Raw genomic sequence first — 19,508 nt, 5'->3', positions numbered from 1 at the left:
GCTTGATACAAACCATTTACACTTATCTCTAAAAGGGATGCCAATAAAGAATATTGTTCTGACTTTGAAGCCTGAAATCTGCAGGTACTTCCAACATGATTATTAGAAACAGTCATTGTATGATTTCAAACCTCAAAACCAATAACTCCGGCTTCATTGCTGGAAAGCCTTCGACTTCAATGTTGCGTAATGATACATGGTTATACAGCACGTAATAGTTCACCACTGCGCACTGAGAATGAGAGGGCACTAAGTCACCACTGATGTGTCAGACTTTCCCAAATGCTGGACAAGGATGGCTAACTGAAGTTTTTGCCTTGCTCCAGAACACTTTTCCCGTGTAAAGTCTGACAGACACCAAGACGGATGCCACTTGGTTGCAAACATCAGGGGACACTTTAGTGAAATAGAGGCATTCTCATTACAAACAAGAGGATTTGTTGTTAGATTACTGCATTTTTGACAACTCAGGAAATCTGAAAAATACTTGAGCCAATGTTTAGCGATGTATAGTTCACTGCGGAGTTTACAACCACCACTAAGAAATGCCACAGTTAGCTGCAGCATGTGAGTGGGACGAGAGGTCTTGAGTTACACGTCAGCTTCTGCAAGATCAGAAATTTTCAAGCTGCACAATGATAGGAGGTGTGATGGCGCAGTGGCTGTCGTTAACTGAGTGAGACTGTAGACTGAGCCCACGACTGACAAAAACGATTCAACAGAAAATGCAGCGCCTTGAGAGACAGAGTGGGTGAAGGAAGGAAGGAAGGAAGGAATCAAGATTAGTGTTTAATGTTCCACTGGCATATATGTCAGTAGAGACAGATCAGACACTCGGGAAAAGGAAATCGGCCGTGCACTTTCAAAGGAACCATCTCGGCATTTGTCTGGAGAGATTTTAGGGGAATCACGGAAAACCTAAATCTGGATGACCATACCCAGATTTGAAGCGGCTTTTCCCAGGACGTGAGTCCAGTGTGCTAACCACTGCACCACCTTGCTCGGTCAGAGTGAGGGAGAATAATAGCAAATCTGTGAAGAAGTAGCAGCAATCGAACAATGAGACAGTGGATTGTCAGTCGGACGGACAATCATAAATGCAGTCAATATACACTGTAACCAGACAACTAGAGCTCACACAGTGGATAGAGGGTCAGTCAACAGACAGCAGTGGGAAAGCAACAATTAAAGAGTCAAAAGAAGGCCAACAGACAGTGAGAAGGCGATCATAAGAATCAGAAGAGACAGTCAGTGGACCTTCTGGAGGCATTGAAACCTATTGCCGACTCAGACTTTGGGCTTTGTGTAAGATCCTTGCTTTTTATTCAAATGTTTATAGTCGCTTTGTGACGTACTAATTTTTGCTCAATGTTGAACTGACCAATTCTTGCGTTCCGAAGACGAATCTTTAAGCATACGACTGCATTTGTTTCTTTACCCTCAGCGTCCACATGTTATGCTGAAGCTGATTGTGCAGTACAGTTACCACAGACGATAGTCGCCGCGAGCGCGAGCCGAGGAACATCTCGGCGGCTGCCGGTCCTGTACTGTTGCCGTGAAATTAAGTCAGCCAGCAAAGAAGAAGAATCGAGTAGAGCCACCCAGGGCGTTGCCACAAGGCTGCAAATCATGGAAGGTGAAAGCTGTTGGTTGTGAAATTGCTGTCATAGAAACAGCGAGGCGTTATCAACGCATTGCGCTGACCGTGCACCTGTCGCACACGCCTTCATGCAAAACTGATCTTTGTCGAGTGGTGAGATGATGCAATTCATTCCCCTCCCCCCCCCCCCCCACCCTCCTATCTCGCCAGATCTCTCTAGTTACTGATGTATCTCTGTGTGTAGTCAAACTGGCCCGGACGTTTATATTTATGTTAATGATATAATAACGTACGTAAATGTTTCCTTGTTTTAATGCTCCAATTAAATTTTTTATTACATTTTTGTCACGCAGCGTGGGCCATGTATGCGTATTAATTTCCGTGATTCACTTTTCAATTTAAAACATGCACATAGGCGCTTCTATCGATTTCATCACTTCTGTTTCGAGGGACGCTAATGACGATATTGTGTAAGTATCCGACGATTCTCACCGATTCCCAATTATCAGCTCATCTTCCGCCCCGATAGCTGAGTGGTCAGTGTGACATATTGCCGTCCTATGGGCCGGGTTCGATTCCCGAACCGACTGGGTCGGGGATTTTCTCCGCTCAGGGACTGGGTGTTGTGTTGTCTTCAGCATAATTTCATCACCATCCGGCCCTTTAGTCGCCCAATGTGGCGTCGAATGTAATAAGACCTGCACCAAGGCGGCCGGACCTGATCCGTAAGGCTCAAATGGCTCTGAGCTCTATGGGACTTAACTTCTAAGGTCATCAGTCCCCTAGACCTTAGAACTACTTAAACCTAACTAACCTAAGGACATCACACACATCCATGCCCGAGGCAGGATTCGAACCTGCGACCGTAGCGGATCCGTAAGGGGGCCTCCCGGCCAATGACGCCAAACGCTCATTTCCACTTCCATCAGCTCATCACAATATAGCTGCTGACATCGTCTATTAACTGTTCTCCAATAGTCACCTGATAGTTGACGATGATTAGACCATACTTTGCTACATCACAAAGAAGTGATAAGGGTGTATTATTATTCACAATATTTGAAAATGACATGATGTATAAGGTCGGAATCTCCAAGAGATTGTTTGCGATCGGTCCTGCTGCTTAAAGAAAAGTTGCAGCACTAGGTTAGTGCAGCAAAATGCAGGACCACCAGCATGAGAAAGGTAGTTGTTGCTCAACGTGGATAAATGTAATATACGGTGCATAAGTAAGTGGAAAGATTCGTTACTAACTTGATTACACAACTGTCGCTCACAACAGTAACATCTATTAAATATTTCGGAGTATGCGGGCAGACACATTTAAAATGTAACTACCAGATAATAGTAATCAATAAAAGTTGATGCCAGACAGACATTCATTGGAAGAATCCTCAAGAAACATAGTCATGCACGGAGGAGATAGTTAAAAAAAAACACGTCGTAGGATTCTCTACTATTACTTCTCTGTCCCGGAACAATTACGTGATAGGAATGGTGGAGGAAACAGAGAAAAACCAAAGAAGAAAAGTGCATTTCGTTCCGGGTTCGTTTAGTAAGCGTGAAAGCGTCACGGACATGGTCTTCCAGCGCTGCAGCAGGGACGTTCTGCATCGCGATGTGCCCATCTGCTAAAATTTCGAGAGCATACGTTTCTAAAAAAATCAACTAACATGTTGGTTCCTCCTACAAGTTTGTCAAGAAATGATCATGAGGGTACAATCAGAGACATTCGAGCAAATACACAGGCTTAGCAAAATGAATTTGTCCTGCACACCTTAGACAGTTGTGAAGGGAAAAGATTTAAATCGCAGCGATACACAAAACACCGTCAACCAAAGGTTAACGTGGTTTGCGGAGTGCAGATGTACATCAGACAGTGAGTGCGCACTTTCAGTCGGGTAAAACTGCGGCACCTTTCTTCGGATGCCACGGCAAACAAAGTTTGGATGGCAGGGGCTGTTCCGATCCACGTGGCGATAGGGTTAGGACGTTGGACTCGTACTCTGTAACAGCTACTTTCACTAAATTCAAAGCTGTCGTATTGAAGGTTACTTCTGGTTCCTCTAAATCTCTCCTTTTTCTTGAGAGAGTGTTCGTAAAGGGAAGGAATATTTAGGATCCTGAGACACTTGAACAACGACCCGGACAAACTTCGCGAACTATGTAATGCCCGAGGATCTTCTGGCCGCCATTATCTGAGCCGGAATGTAGAGAATTACCCCAGAATAAAAGAGGTAACACTAGAAAAGCCAGCAAAGTAAGCAAGCTATCGCGCTTCAGTGTCAGTGAAAGTGTAGATTACGCTTCTAGTAAAGACAGTGGCATTCAAAACTTCCTGGCAGATTAAAACTGTGTGCTCGACCGAGACTCGAACTCGGGACCTTTGCCTTTCGCGGGCAAGTGCTCTACCAACTGAGCTACCGAAGCACGACTCACGCCCGGTACTCACAGCTTTACTTCTGCCAGTAGCTCGTCTCCTACCTTCCAAACTTTACAGAAGCTCTCCTGCGAACCTTGCAGAACTAGCACTCCTGAAAGAAAGGATATTGCGGAGACATGGCTTAGCCACAGCCTTGGGGATGTTTCCAGAATGAGATTTTCACTCTGCAGCGGAGTGTGCGCTGATATGAAACTTCCTGGCAGATTAAAACTGTGTGCTCGACCGAGACTCGAACTCGGGACCTTTGCCTTTCGCGGGCAAGTGCTCTACCAACTGAGCTACCGAAGCACGACTCACGCCCGGTACTCACAGCTTTACTTCTGCCAGTAGCTCGTCTCCTACCTTCCAAACTTTACAGAAGCTCTCCTGCGAACCTTGCAGAACTAGCACTCCTGAAAGAAAGGATATTGCGGAGACATGGCTTACCCACAGCCTTGGGGATGTTTCCAGAATGAGATTTTCACTCTGCAGCGGAGTGTGCGCTGATATGAAACTTCCTGGCAGATTAAAACTGTGTGCTCGACCGAGACTCGAACTCGGGACCTTTGCCTTTCGCGGGCAAGTGCTCTACCAACTGAGCTACCGAAGCACGACTCACGCCCGGTACTCACAGCTTTACTTCTGCCAGTAGCTCGTCTCCTACCTTCCAAACTTTACAGAAGCTCTCCTGCGAACCTTGCAGAACTAGCAGCTACTGGCAGAAGTAAAGCTGTGAGTACCGGGCGTGAGTCGTGCTTCGGTAGCACTTTCAATGGAGGGGAGCCCTTTACCTTGACCACTGTAGTAGAGCAAACTAAACACACTTTCAATACACTAGAGAAACAAGCCCTTAACAAGCATTAACATGTACCTTTGAACAGTAATAGTTCTTAACCTTTTCTACAGTAGAACACAACTTGGCGTGGTTGTAAGACAATAACTCACCTTTGGGTGACTTTCAACAGGCTGCACTATGATCATTTAATTTGCAAAACTCTATGAGCCACAGTTTTGAGAACATTCACTTTTGAAGTTGGCAACAAAATATTAATAAGCAGTTTTAATACAAAAATTATTTTCAGCAAGCACATTTACTATATTACTCAGTTATGTAACATTAACTTTATCTTTAACTTAGTTTCTTCTTACTATCTACAAGTGGCATTATTGAATTAAGAACTGGGCTTTCCTATTTTTACATTATGGACACTCGGTAAGCATATTTGACTTGGGAAAGACTCTATGTGATTGTGTGAATGAGGATAAAAAATCAACGTAGGTAAAAGAGTTCGAGTAAAAGTTACCTTATATTTGAGCACACTAAAATATCCAATGACCTGATCTTTCACTGTACATTACTATAATTCTTCTGTTCCGTTACAGTGATTGTGCAATGTGGTGGCGAGTACATCTTGGCAGGTGAATTTACAGTTGGTAACGATAAAGCTCTGTCATTTCTTGGTGGCGATGATATATAACACTTCCGAAATAGAGCTAGCTTACAAATCTATCCATCCGATGCTTTGGCACATTGTAAAACGGCACAAAAAGCCTATCTTGGCACCAGCACAATACACGACTTTTACATAAGCTGTTGACAGTTTGGTAGCTCGTCGACGACTAACCTGTTGTCCACCTCTTCCTTCAAGCCAACCACATTTTGCATGCGCTGCATGATTTCGTTCCCGATGGGAACGACAACGCCTTTTATACATATAAAAAACTAATAACCCTAACTGATTGTCAGCAATTACGTAACAGCAACCAAACATACTAAATAAAACTGAACGTTTGCACATATTGACATTTCTAAAAAAAAAAAAAATTACACAAATTCCAGTTATATATGATAAGTTCTGTCTCCCTCCAAGTGAGGCAAAGAATTTAAATAACAGAGACACTACATCGTATAGGAATAAACCATGACATCAAAGTTCTTACAAAGGAAAAAGCAAACACTCTTGTGGTATCAATACAATCAAACCATATTTGCAATATCTTAATAACAGATGGTAGAACAGACAAAAAAAATTGTCAGTAGAGCTATGGAGCTCTGGTGTTACAATAGAGACGTGACGCCTCGACGAGCACTCTTCTGTGGAAAAAGGTGACCACAAAACTGTAGTACATGAGAGCTCATAACGTCTGTGATGCACCACTCTGGCGTCAGAATTCCCTCAACGATCACCAGCAGAAGCCATGACGCCAGAAGTAGGATCGCTGTGGAACTCCAAAAAAATGCAAGACTGTGACCTATCCCAATGTTGCCACCATATTGGCCATCCGTGGTAGTGCAGAACAGCAATTCTTCGCTGAACGCAAATGGGACGTCACTCATCAGCAGTGCATGCCTCCTGGTCACATAGAAGTTTCTGTTGTGGTGTTAAGGCAGCCTACGCACGGAACGGTAATTCTCTAGTCCGGCTGTTGCTGCCCACCAAATAATAGTGTGAGGTGTACATAATGTTGCAGGGAGTCCACTACTTGTTCTCGGATGGTAGCCACAGATGTGAAAGAGTTATGATGTGCTTAGTGCACAATATGATGGTCAGAAGTGATCTGCCGGAGTCTTGATAAGAAATATGCCCTTACGTTCCCACTGAGTGTAATATCGAGCCACTGCCATATACGAACGCCCCTCAAATCTAGATATTGTACGATTTGACCATCCAGCCAATTGGAGACCGACAGTGAGATCTCTTTGAAACTCTGCAGTTACCATTTCATACGAGTACGCAGCATCTCCGTGTCCTTCCCGGTGAACGCTCAACGCTGTTTACATCCCTTGTATACCATACCAGGCCTTATAACAACACTAAATACGAAGAACAATAATTCACGAATAACTGGGATGAAAGGAAATGGGATGGGAAAGAGATAGGAAGGAAATAATGACTTCTAGCCTCACAGGGTATTGCGTAAATGTAACGATGGAAGTTGAAAATTCGTGCCAGACTGGGACTCGAACCCATATGCTCCGCTTGTCTAGAACGGTCGCCTTAGCCCCCTTGGCTATCAGGCCCACACCACAACCTCTCACTCGCTGCACCGCAACGACCCCATCCTATTAAACCTCTATTCACAGATTTCTCATTCGCGTACGAGTTTCTACGTTGGTTGCGCATCCACACTGACACATTTTTTTTATCAAAAATCCATCACGCAAATATAGTTATAGATATGAGTTGCGTCTGTTCAGTTGGACACGTCCCACCCCATACGGGATACAGAGGTCTACGAGCGAGGGTTTAATGATTGGGGGTCGTTGCGGTGCGGCAAAGGGGAACTTGGGAGTTTGGGTATGACGGGGAGCGTGTCAAGATGGCCAAGGTGATCAATTAATTCAACCGTTCTAGACAAGCGGAGCACCGGTGTTCGAGTCCCAGTCCGGCACATATTTTCAACTCTCATCGTTGCAATGCCGCAATGCCCTGTGCGGCTGAACGTCTTTATTTTCTCCCTATCTCTTTCGCATCTCGTTTCCTTTCTATTTCTTTCACCAAAATTATTCATGTATAAGCCGCAGCTGCTTCCCTGCGAGTGGTGTCTATCCTATCGGATATGCCTGACAGAGCAGACACCTCTCGTATCTATGACAATAAGTGACTCTGGAGGCCGTTCAAACTGTCACAGACAACTCCAACTCTAATGATTTACGTAACTGCTGATGCTGAGTAGGTGCACGAAATTGCATTGATATCCGAAGGTTCACTTCTTTTATCCGGCAGTGTAGAATTCTTTAGAAACGCAAAAACCTAAGAACTTCTTATCAAGAAATACCCAGGTACGCGTGACTCGTGCGTCGACAGTCGGCACAGTAGTCGTAGCGTCAGCAGCAGCAGCAGCAATGGCAGCAGTGGCTGACGGCGAGCAGGTTGCCTACCTTGGCCAGCACGCCGGCTTTCGCCCCGCCTGCGAGCAGCGGAGGCAGCAGCAGCAGCAGCCGCCAGGCGCCGCTCCACACCATGCCGCCTCTAGCGCTCGCCTGCAACAAAACAAACACTCTACAGGCTGCTGGCGTAGCGTGCCGGCACGTATCCGCCTTGTATTTCACCTAGAGCAGAGCTCACACGTTGCTGTTGTCTTTTCCTTTATACACTGCACGATCAAACTAGAGATTGCCTTGGCACAAATTCTGTCTTTTAGTTTTCTTTAGCTCCGTAAACTGTAGTCAGAGCAGATCAGATTCAGTTTATTAGTAGCGAGTTGCAAACCGCCTTTTGTGTGAAAACAAAAATTTAAAAAATTTACAAATATCGACTCATTATTTAGGCGAATTACATTACATGTACGTAGACATCTTAATCCGCATATTTCCACAAACCTACCAACATACTGTCGGACCCCTGCTACACATAATCAGTAATGTACACTACTGGTCATTAAAATTGCTACACCACGAAGATGACGTGTTACAGACGCGAAATTTAACAGACAGGAAGAAGATGCTGTGATATGCAAATGATTAGCTTTTCAGACCATTCACACAAGGTTGGCGCCGGTGGCGACACCTACAACGGGCTGACATGAGGAAAAATTCCAACCGATTTCTCATACACAAACAGCGGTTGACCGGCGTTGCCTGGTGAAACGTTGTTGTGATGTATGGAGGAGAAATGCGTACAGTCACGTTTCCGACTTTGATAAAGGTCGGATTGTAGCCTATCGCGATTGCGGTTTATTGTATCGCGGCATTGCTGCTCGCATTAGTCGAGATCCAATGACTGCTAGCAGAATATGGAATCGGTGGTTTCAGGAGGGTAATACGGAACGCCGTGCTAGATCCCAACGGCCTCGTATCACTAGTAGTCGAAATGACAGGCATCTTATCCGCATGGCTGTAACGGATCGTGCAGCCACGTCTCGATCCATGAGTCAACAGATTGGGATGTTTGTAAGACAACAACCATCTACACGAACAATTCGACGACGTTTGCAGCAGCATGGACTACCAGCTCAGAGACCATGGCTGCGGTTACCCTTGACTCTGCATCACAGACAGGAGCGCCTGCGATGCTGTATTCAACGACGAACCTGGGTGCACGAATGGCGAAACCCCCATTTTTTGGGATGAATCCAGGTTCTGTTTACAGCATCATGATGGTCGCATCTGTGTTTGGCGACATCGCGGTCAACGCACATTTGACGCGTGTACTCCTCATCGCCATACTGACGTATCACCCGGTGTGATGGTATGGGCTGCCATTGGTTATACGTCTCGGTCACCTCTTGTTCGCGTTGACGGCACTTTGAACAGTCGATGTTACATTTCAGATGTGCTACGACCTGTGGCTTTACCCTTCATTCGATACCTGCGAAACCATACATTTCAGTAGGATAATGCACGACCGCATGTTGCAGGTCCTGTACGGGCCTTTCTGGATACAGAAAATGTTCGACTGTTGTCCTGGACAGCACATTCTCCAGATCTCTCACCAATTGAAAGCGTATGGTTAATGGTGGACGACCAACTGGCTCGTCACAATACGCCAGTCACTACTCTTGATGAACTGTGGTATTGTGTTGAAGCTGCATTGGTAGCTGTACCTGTACATGCCATCCAAGCTGTGTTTGACTCAATGCCCAGGAGTATCAAGGCCGTTATTACGGCCAGAGGTGGTTGTTCTTGGTACTGATTTCTCAGGATCTATGCACCCAAACTACGTGAAAATGTAATCACATGTCAGTTCTAGTACAATATATTTGTCCAATGAATACCCCTTTATCATCAGCATTTGTTTTTGGTGTTTTGGTTTATCAGTATGTGAGGAGATCCGCCAAGCAGAATTGTTCCCACGCTATGCGTGCGTCAGCTCTTGCAACTTTTTTGTGTTTTCTACGATTAAAGAGATAATTAGTAAGAAATGAAATAGATTAGGAAACGTAAGACGTATCTTTGAATGATGGTACAAATAACTGCACTTTAAATTCTCCGGAGGCACAACGGCACAAGATATCTACACATTGAAAAGATAAACTTTTTGACACCTCATTCCCTCACGTAGCATCTTCTGTTCTTGAAATGTCTGTCATTTAGTATCTCATTCGAAGGCAGCTTTTTTGACAGTGAAATGTCACATCAATGCAACGTTTTATGTGCAAAATAACTAGCCGTTGAAGAGCAGAACGTTTCGACTCTTCAATTACAAAGCTAGCAGCAGCTCTTTGGGAAGTACTTTAATCTTCTCTCAAATCGCTATGTTCTTTTGGTTACCCTAATTAAGTATAGTTTCTAGGGAATCTTGTTTTTACACCATTCGAACATTTGTCATTCTATAATGTCTTGCTGTCTTCAGTTTATTCGACCGTTGTGAGACCTGGTAATTAAATAAGTAAACAAAATGGCGTAGACAGCGTCTGTAACGAAGAAGAGAAACCCAATAAGTACCAGATTACAAGATTAGTGGTAGCACCTTGAGAACGTTGCATGAAATGAATGTTTAGGGTAATACAAGGAAGCCATAGGATGCAGTCCACGCAAAATTGGTAATAGGAATAGGAAGATTAGAATTGTTGAAAGGATTTTGGGAAAATGAAGTCCATATTTAAAGAACTGTACACAAGCTACTAGAATGACAAATTATAGAGTATTGTAGTGTTTGAAGTCCTTATCTAGCAGGCAGTACAACAGACATAGCACGAATTCGGAGTCGCATTGTTAGGATCGTAACAGCAAGCTATAGTCATTATATATGTACAGAAATGGTCGGTGAAGTTAAATGAGAATAACGTAGAGATATGAAAGCGTGTAGGAGGGGATTTTTTACCTCTCTCATTGCACCAGTGGGATAATTGCTAATAATGGTACAAGGTACCATGCACGGCACAATATACTCACTAATGGGTATACGGCAACAAGGTTGCAACCGGATGAAGATTCGATCGACACAAGTGACCTTATTTATCTTTCCTGCAGAACTTCTTCAAAAATGTTCAAATGTGTGTGAAATCTTATGGGACTTAATTGCTAAGGTCATCAGTCCCTAAGCTTACACACTACGTAACCTAAATTATCCTAAGGACGAACACACACACCCATGCCCGAGGGAGGACTCGAACCTCCGCAGAACTTCTTCTCACGAGCTTAGCTCTATTGCTACAGGTTAAATCCGGGACAGATCAGTCAGCCATTACAGCCGCAGTACGTCTCTGCTGTCGCCACACTCCGATACGCAGGATTTATTGCTATTTGGAAGATTCAGGGTGGCCAACGTCAGCTGATCGAAAGCGGAGCGACCAACCCTCCGCTGCAGTAACAAAGTGATCCAACGTAGAGGAGGAGAAAAATAATTTATGCTCAATAAAAACATAGATAAATAAACAAATAAAATAAAATAACATATATGCGCTAGTTGAAGAAACTAAATGTAAGAGTTGTCGCGTCAAGAGTTGCAGTGCTTTTGCAGAATCCGTGAATGGATGATAAAATGGGAGAGATGACATTGATACACTAACTTTTACCGCATACCATACTATACTTTATGTAGCGTAACTGTAGATGAAAATACTGATTGCCAGAACTAGCTACTTTTATATTTTTCATCTTGCGGCGAACTAATTTGTGTTACAGTTATTAAGTTAGCACAGCTTTGGCTCATGAAATACTCTCCATGTCGTACGCGGTTCATTTACGTAGAGAAGGCGTAAAAAACACACTTAAGAATACTTCAATAGATAGAATTTGTCCCGTAACTGCTCGTAAAGAATGTATTTTTCTTTCTATGGGACTTATTTTTAATGAATTGATAAGCTTTTGCGTAAAGTCATAGCAGTTACGTTTCTGAGCAAACCAAAATCTGACAGAGTGATTATATTCGCTTTAGCAGCAGTTGGGCCACAGTGCTAATTATTATGCAAATCCTTTAAGTAGATTTTCAATTAATTAGTTATTATTGGGCGGTAGAAGGTTATTATACAATTATTCTTTTCAAAATGTTTGTATTTTGTGCTTAACCTACCGACTAATAACATGAGTTTTGTTGTTATTACGCCCTTCGTTACCGAGGTCACAAACGAGCGCTGGTGAAGTGATGTGTTCCGAAATCTTCACGTGTATCAGAAGACATTTTGACAATATACAATTTGGCAGGAAGAGGAAGGAAAGATGTAGGAGAGAAGATACGATTACCCAACTGTAAGTGTGAGTGTTAGATCCAAGAACACGTTTCAGACTCTCGCCTCTAAGCATCCCTGTAGTAGCCCTTTAATATATTTTCTTATTCCATTTTTAAATGGAATAGGAATGATGGTGTTCAGTTTTGTGTGCTGCGGTCTTCTTCTGAAATTACAAAAATGTAAGGTGATTCCAACGTACAACATGATCTTTTACCTACTATCATATATGCTGAACTAAACTAAACTCCGTCCGAACAGGCCTCGAAATGCCCAACGGTACCGAACGACCGCCGTGTCTTCCTCCGCTTGTAGGAGTCACTGGATGCGAATATGAAGGGGCATCTCATTAGCACACTGCTCTCCCGGCCGTTCTCAGTTTCCGTCACCGTAGCGGCTACTTCTCAGTTAAGTAGCTGCTTAAATACTCTCACAAGGGCTGAGCGCATCCCGCGTGCCAACGGCACTCGACAGACTAGTATGGTCACCCAGCCAAGCGCTAGCCAAACTCGACAGCGCTTAATTTCGGTGATCTGACGGAAACCGGTGGGAAGGCGATTGGCAGGATCGAATATACTATTGAAATTTAATAGCGTTGCAATCGACAAAAGCTAGTCAAACTGTAGTTAATAGTCGACATCATATGTTTACTAGACACCTACAGTCAGAAAGTTCAAAATGTTCAGATGTGTGTGAAATCTTATGGGACTTAACTGCTAAGGTCATCAGTCCCTAAGCTTACACACTACTTAACCTAAATCATCCCAAGGACAAACACACACACCCATGCCCGAGGGAGGACTCGAACCTCCGCCGGGATCAGTCAGAAAGAGATACAGTATCAAATTGCTTGGACGTATTATCAAAATGTAGTTAAAAGTGAAATAGAGTTTTAAATAGAAGGTATTCGAAACTAACGCAAATTTTCGTTTTCAAAACAGGTAAAGCTGTTAGGAGGTTAAAAACACTCATTTCATTGACAACTATCCCATGTCACGTGGTGGAAGAGCTACTCCCGTTTCAAAGTGCAATGGGGTGCACGACTGACGAAGTATGGCTTCACCGTCGACACAATGTACATCTAGTTTTAAAACAACACAGTCTTTTACTCGCCATAAAATTCTGCAACTGAATAATTATCAAAATCTTCTCAAAAGTTTAAATATATCACACAACTTTGCACGACACACTATATAAAAAAAGCAGGAAACACCGGCAATTGACTGTGGCTGTGTCTTGTGCGTGTTCCTTCTAGTGATTCTTTATTATTTATTTATTTATTTATTTATTTATTGTTCCGTGGGACCACATTTAGGAGAAGTCTCCATGGTCATGGAACGAGTCAATACATGAAATTATAACACGATTGTAGAAACACGTAAAATGAAACAAGTCGTTAGTTTAAATAAAGAAAATCAAGAATGTAACACTGGAATTTGCTTAATTTTTTATCTCTTCCAGGAGCTCCTCGACAGAATAGAAGGAGTGAGCCATGAGGAAACTCTTCAGTTTAGACTTAAAAGTGTTTGGGCTACTGCTAAGATTTTTGAGTTCTTGTGGTAGCTTATTGAAAATGGATGCAGCAGAATACTGCACTCCTTTCTGCACAAGAGTCAAGGAAGTGCATTCCACATGCAGATTTGATTTCTGCCTAGTATTAACTGAGTGAAAGCTGCTAACTCTTGGGAATAAGCTAATATTGCTAACAACAAACGACATTAAAGAAAATACATACTGTGAGGGCAATGTCAAAATTCCCAGACTATTGAATAGGGGTCGACAAGAGGTTTTCGAACTTACACCATACATAGCTCGAACAGCCCGTTTTTGAGCCAAAAATACCCTTTTTGAATCAGAAGAATTACCCCAAAAAATAATACCATATGACATAAGCGTATGAAAATATGCGAAGTATACTACTTTTCGTGTTGAAATGTCACTTATTTCAGATACTGTTCTAATGGTAAATAAAGCGGCATTTAGTTTCTGAACAAGATCCTGAACATGGGCTTTCCACAACAGCTTACTATCTATCCGTACGCCTAGGAACTTGAACTGTTCCGTCTCGCTTATAACATGCCCATTCTGTCTGATTAAAATGTCAGTTCTTGTTGAATTGTGGGTTAGAAACTGTAAAAACTGAGTCTTACTGTGATTTAGCATCAAGTTATTTTCCACAAGCCACGAACTTACTTCATGAACTACATTATTTGATAATGTTTCAATATTACACACAAGATCCTTCACTACCAAGGTGGTGTCATCAGCAAACAGAAATATTTTTGAATCACCTGTAATACTAGAAGGCATATCATTTACATAAATAAGGAACAGCAGTGGCCCCAGCACCGACCCTTGGGGAACGCCCCATTTAACAGTGCCCCATTGGGACTGAACATCATTACCACTCTCAATATTGCGGAGGATTACCTTCTGCTTTCTGTTCTTAAAGTAGGAGGCGAACCAATTGTAAGCTACTCCCCTTACTCCATAATGTTCCAACTTCTGCAGTAATATTTTGTGGTCAACACAGTCAAAAGCCTTCGTTAAATCAAAGAAAACACCTAACGTTCTCAACCTTTTATTTAATCCGTCCAAAACCTCACAGAGAAAAGAGAATATAGCATTTTCAGTTGTTAAGCCATTTCTAAAACCAAACTGTACATTTGACAGCAAATTATGTGAATTTAAATGCTGCAGTAACCTTGTATATACAAGCCTCTCGATAACTTTAGCAAACACCGATGGCATAGAAATAGGTCTATAATTGTCAACATTATCCCTGTCTCCCTTTTTATAAAGTGGCTTCACTACCGAGTACTTTAATCGGTCAGGAAACCGACCACTGCTAAAGGAAAAGTTACAGATATGACTAAGTACTGAGCTAATATACGTGGAACAATACTTCAGTATTCTGCTAGATACCCCGTCATATCCATGAGAGTTCTTGGTCTTTAGTGATTTAATTATTAACTCAATCTCCCTCTTGTCAGTATCATGGAGGAGCATTTCAGGTAACAGTCTCGGAACACTTTTTTCTAAGAGCGCTATATGATTCCCTGTTGGGACTAGGTTTCTATTTAGTTCACCTGCTATATTCAGAAAGTGATTATTAAGTACTGTACATATATGCGACTTATCAGCAACACGGACATCCCCACTACGCACTGATTCTATATCCTCGACCTGTCTCTGCAGACCAGCCACTTCCTTTACGACTGACCATATGGTTTTAATTTTATCCTGAGACTTAGCTATTCTATCTGCATACCACATACTTTTTGCCTTCCTAATAACTTTTTTAAGCACCTTACAATACTGTTTGTAATGGGCTGCTGCATTTAGATTTTGACTGTTTCTAACGTTTTGATATAATTGCCACTTTGTTCTACAAGATATTCTTATCCCTTTAGTCAGCCACCCAGGCTGCCTGTTTGTGCTAGTACCCTGTTTTAAACGTTCTAACGGAAAGCAACTTTCAAAGAGCACGAGAAAAGTCTTGAGGAAAGCATTATATTTATCGTCTACTGTATCAGCACTATAAACATCTTGCCAATCTTGTTCCTTGATAAGGTTTACAAAAGTCTGTACAGCAACTGGATCAGCTTTCCTAAAAAGTTGGTAACTATATTTAACATGTGTTGAAGCACAAAAATCTTTTAGACTTAAAATTTGTGCATCATGATCTGAAAGGCCATTCACCTTTTTGCTAACAGAATGCCCTTCTAATAATGACGAATGAACAAAAATATTGTCTATGGTTGTTCTACTGTTCCCTTGCACTCTCGTTGGAAAGAATACGGTTTGCATAAGATTATATGAATTAAGGAGGTCTACCAGCATCCTTTTCCTTGCACAATCACTTATACAATTAATATTGAAGTCACCACATATAACTAACTTTTTGTATTTCCTATAAAGTGAACCAAGAACCTCCTCTAGCTTTAGCAAAAATGTTGTGAAATCGGAGTCTGGGGATCTATAAATAACAACAGTAAGAAGTTTAGCTCCACTAAATTTAACCACACCTGCACAACATTCAAACACCTTGATCATTACGTTAAAGTACCAACCAGGAAACATTACCTGTTCGTAGGCACACTATCCTCCAGATACAACATTCTCCCTTACGCCATTACCACGGGCCACGTCTACAACCTCCCCTTTAATCTCAGGGAATGAGGGTATAGTACACTGCTGATCTGGTTGCGGACATTTAGTTCAGAGGATAATTTAGTGTGAGGAGAGGCAAGAGCTATACACCAGTTCTTCATTTCTGGCTTCTTCTTTGTCTGAGCGTCAAGTACATTCTACATAGGCCAAATACTGCGTAATAATGCACTGTTTAACGATATGGCGCAATTTCATAAAACTAAAATTCAAAATTTTATGTTTATTTTCATAAGACTCTCAAGAGATATAACAACTAAAATTAGAGACGAAGTGAGTAATTATTGTTTAAAATATTTAAAATTTTACGACGTATTAAACGCACTCGGCACAAAAAATATAAATAAATGAAATTTCACTCATTATTAAGGAATTAAAATTAAATTATTACAAAATGGGCGACTCTGTAAAATATACGAAATCATCCAAGAAACTCGACTGCTCCAATTAGATGTAATAATTTAAGATCATGTAGTCTGACAACAACGATTAAATAGGTCTAAACATTTGCAATTTTTGTAAATATAAATGTTCTTACTTGCCGAGTTCTACTTTCCTGATAACAACAGTCAGGCAGTTACGTTTTGTTCAAATGCTTCAAATGGCTCTGAGCACTATGAGACTCAACTTCCGAGGTCATCAGTCCCCTAGAACTTAGAACTACTTAAACTTAACTAACCTCAGGACCTCACACACATCCATGCCCGAGGCAGGATTCGAACCTGCGAACTTAGCGGTTGCGCAGTTCCAGACTGTAGCGCCTAGAACCGCTCGGCCACCCCCGCCGGCAGTTACGTTTTGTGTTTCTGATAGTTATACAGGGTGTACCAGGAGGAATGCACAGTATTCCGCGATATAGTAGAAACGATCTTTAGAAGCAAAAATGTCTAGTATACATGGGCTGTAAAATGCATACCTTAAGAGCTATGAGACCTTCTTCATCTTCGACACTGTGAAACAGGCTCTTTGCTTCTCGTATTTTGAGAGGTGGTTCTATGGACAAAAGGAAGGAAAGAAAAGTCCAGTAAACAGTTCATTTCGGTACTGTGAAACACGTCTCTTCTACGGAACAAGTGCTCCGAACTCTTAACATAGGCATTATAGAGCCCATGTTTACTGGGCTTTTGACTTCGAATAAATGTTCGTGTCATATCCCTGATTACTGGAAATTCCTCCTGTGATATCCTGAATATCCTGTGTAACTTAAATAGGAGGAAGATACACTGTGCGCATGTATATAAGTACTGCTTATGGGTCGTGTTACACACTTTTCGGTGGGTCCAACCTACTCTTTGTCAATATTTCAGCACTGACTGGCCGTTTGTAGGACTCCCAAGCGCTTTCTCACACAAAATGCAGACCCAAGAAGTGCTCTGGTTTGGTTTAAAAATAGATGTCTGGCACTCAGTGTTTCAAAACAATTCGCTTGTGTAAACTGCGCTGAATGGGCGGACCCTCGGTTCACCTAAATAAAATATCTTAAAGTCGCCCGGCGCATTTTATCTGGTGTTTCGGAGGATATTTGCAGTTATACTTTTTGCAACTTGTTGCTGAATTTTGAAAGTGGACTTTTACGAGCCCATTCGACAGAGCAATCCCAAATTAGTCTAGTGCGATACTCGTTTAAAGAAGTGTGTTAACAGGGATAGTAAAACACGAAGAATAATCAGTATTCCAGCAGCGACTGAGCAGCGCTGCCGCATGGCGTTAGCAGTTAGCGCGACCCAGGGCGGTGCTCTCGCTGCTGGAGTACTGGCTGCTTTACTGTGCGTTTTACTGTTCCTGTTAACACTCGTCGGCAAAACGAGTATCGCACTAGACTAATTTTGGACCGCTCTGTTGAATGGGCTCGTAAAAGTCCACTTCAAAAATAATTTTGTCTGTAATGGGAAACATGTCGACGCTTTCCACATGAAAGATGTGAGGAGGAGCATCTGTTTGGGCTAACTCCAGCTACATGTTACAAGAGCAAAACTGCAAATATCTGCTGAAACATCAGAGGAAATTCAGCTGATGACTCTTAGAAGGGACGTCCTGTATATTCTATAAGTTACTAAGGAATGTAAGGTGGACACTACTTGGTAGAAGAATCAGATATTTTCTGTCCTATCGCAAATGCAAACTGAGAAACAGTGAGTCTCTATGTGTCTCTATAAGGATCCTAAATTCTCCTACTTTATTCGCATGACACCTCTACAACAGTGGATAGTGGCAGCAGAATTATCACTCGTTCTCTCTCGCGTACTGGTTCTTAAGATTTACCCATTGGATTTTCGCGGGAAGAACCTGGTCTTTCTTTGAAGCCTTTTTTTAGTTCCCTGGGACTCTCTGTATGGTCATACCGACATGTTAATTTCTTAGCAACACGTTTCTCAATTCGCTGGATGTCTGATACCTTGACTTCTTGGTAAGATCTCCAAACTCGCGGACTATGCCTTAGAATTTGTTGCACTAGACTAGAGTCTTCTAGACTAGAGTCTTCTTTACAGATGAGATGTGTTTTACCGCAACCTTTTGTAGAAACCTGACTTCCACTCATCTTCGATATTACACATTTTACGTGTTCTTCTAATTTCATATCGCTTCTTGGAATGATGCCCATATGTATAAACAATATAGCTGGTGCTGCTGATTGGGTTTAAGGGAAATAAATATCTAAAGTGACAAATCTCGTATTCACCCTCCAGGACGGAAACTGTATACTTCAGCTGTCTGCGTCTAGAGTAAGTGTGAGAAAGTGTTATATGTTTTGGGCAGTGTGTATCTTACTCGGCGACTGTATTCACCTAATGAGATGTGGGAAACCGCCTAAAAACCACATCCGGGCTGGAACGCACACCGGCCCTCGTCGTCAATCAGCTGGGTGGAACTTGCAACTGAGGTGCGAAAAATAGTTATGGGAACGTCTTCTGTTTCCTTCTCGGACATAAATGAAAAACTTTCTGGATTTACTGACAAAGTTTCTCAACCATACGACAAATGTGATTCCCTCAAGACCGGAAAAGTAAGAAGGAAACCTGCATCTTGTGCCTTAAGGAAACGTCCATTAATTACGTGAGGGTATTTCTTTAAAATTCATACACCCCGTATCCAATTGGTGAGATGTGATGGGATGTGATGGGATGTGATCTCCCCCGCCCCCCCCCCCCCACTCCCTTCCCCGCGCAACGTTTACCACGGAGTGGAGTAAAAATACGTAAAATT

General features: G+C 42.4%; 3 non-coding genes across 3 annotated transcripts; all 3 read right to left on the bottom strand.

The window, feature by feature from the left end:
- Positions 1 to 3,956: 3,956 nt before the first annotated feature.
- On the bottom strand, positions 3,957 to 4,031 carry Trnas-cga. Its single transcript has one exon. It is a non-coding gene; the product is annotated as a tRNA-Ser (tRNA).
- A 226-nt stretch (positions 4,032 to 4,257) lies between these two features.
- Trnas-cga lies at positions 4,258 to 4,332 on the bottom strand. The gene has a single exon. It is a non-coding gene; the product is annotated as a tRNA-Ser (tRNA).
- A 226-nt stretch (positions 4,333 to 4,558) lies between these two features.
- On the bottom strand, positions 4,559 to 4,633 carry Trnas-cga. Its single transcript has one exon. It is a non-coding gene; the product is annotated as a tRNA-Ser (tRNA).
- Between the last annotated feature and the right edge of the window lie 14,875 nt (positions 4,634 to 19,508).

This window comes from Schistocerca piceifrons, chromosome 1 (genome assembly GCF_021461385.2).
Source record: "Schistocerca piceifrons isolate TAMUIC-IGC-003096 chromosome 1, iqSchPice1.1, whole genome shotgun sequence".
Taxonomy (NCBI): Eukaryota; Metazoa; Arthropoda; class Insecta; order Orthoptera; family Acrididae; genus Schistocerca; species Schistocerca piceifrons.
The sequence above is the reverse complement of the archived record's forward strand: the minus strand, read 5'-3'. Positions and strand labels throughout refer to the sequence as shown.